At 22.3% G+C, this 821-nt stretch overlaps 1 long non-coding RNA gene across 1 annotated transcript; it reads left to right on the forward strand.

Moving 5' to 3' along the window:
• Nucleotides 1-2: 2 nt before the first annotated feature.
• On the forward strand, nt 3-780 carry LOC126910154 (uncharacterized). The gene is made up of 3 exons (XR_007705198.1): nt 3-108; nt 218-281; nt 411-780. It is a non-coding gene; the product is annotated as an uncharacterized LOC126910154 (long non-coding RNA).
• Nucleotides 781-821: the final 41 nt, after the last annotated feature.

An 821-nucleotide genomic window follows, 5' to 3' on the forward strand; every position in this document is an offset into this window, starting at 1 on the left:
TAAAATTGTTAAAAAAAAAAAAAAAAGTTACATAAAAATGATTGTTTAATGAAGAGTTATTGGATTTGTTATATCTTTGTGACTCACGCGCATTAAATATGTCAAATGGTAATTAAAAAATAAAATTATAAAAATATCCGTAAAAATGTTTCAATTTTTACTTTTGTAGATAATATAATAATTATTATTTTTTTAATTTTTGTTATTTGTATTTTAGACGTTCGCAGAAAAATACATTACTTTAAGTCCCAGAAAAACATATAAAAATTATTCATACGACGGTAAGTATAGATCGTGTTAAAAAAATTCTGTTTGATGTTGAAACACATTACTGTATCATTATGACAATATAGAAATTTATTGTAATATTTCTTGAAAAATAACAAATTATTAAATCATTTTATTTACAGATGTTGGAATTAAACGATTGCAGGATTCTATTCGAAAATTAAACAATAAAATTCAATTCAATGTAATTAAAATCTATGTGAGTACACCATTAAATCTAAAATATTTTCCTGTAAATGATTTTGAATTTAAATCTTTTGTGAAAAATTTAGTTTTAAAGTAAATGCAGCACTACTCACGAAATACATATCAATGTAGATAAGACTCGATATTGAAAGTTTTTTTTTTCAATAAAATAACACTTAAAATAATAATTATTTTAAATTAAGAATCAATTTAAACTTTATAAAATTATATCTCATAAATATTTAATAGCTATTTTGCGTTTAGTATAAAATTAAATAAACCCAGCACAAGGGGGTCGCGGCACAGTGGTGACGTGGCATAGTTGGATCAAGTATAATGATATCTGA

The sequence above is a fragment of the Daktulosphaira vitifoliae genome, unplaced genomic scaffold (assembly GCF_025091365.1).
Source record: "Daktulosphaira vitifoliae isolate Bord-2020 unplaced genomic scaffold, ASM2509136v1 Scaffold_5280, whole genome shotgun sequence".
Lineage (NCBI taxonomy): Eukaryota > Metazoa > Arthropoda > Insecta > Hemiptera > Phylloxeridae > Daktulosphaira > Daktulosphaira vitifoliae.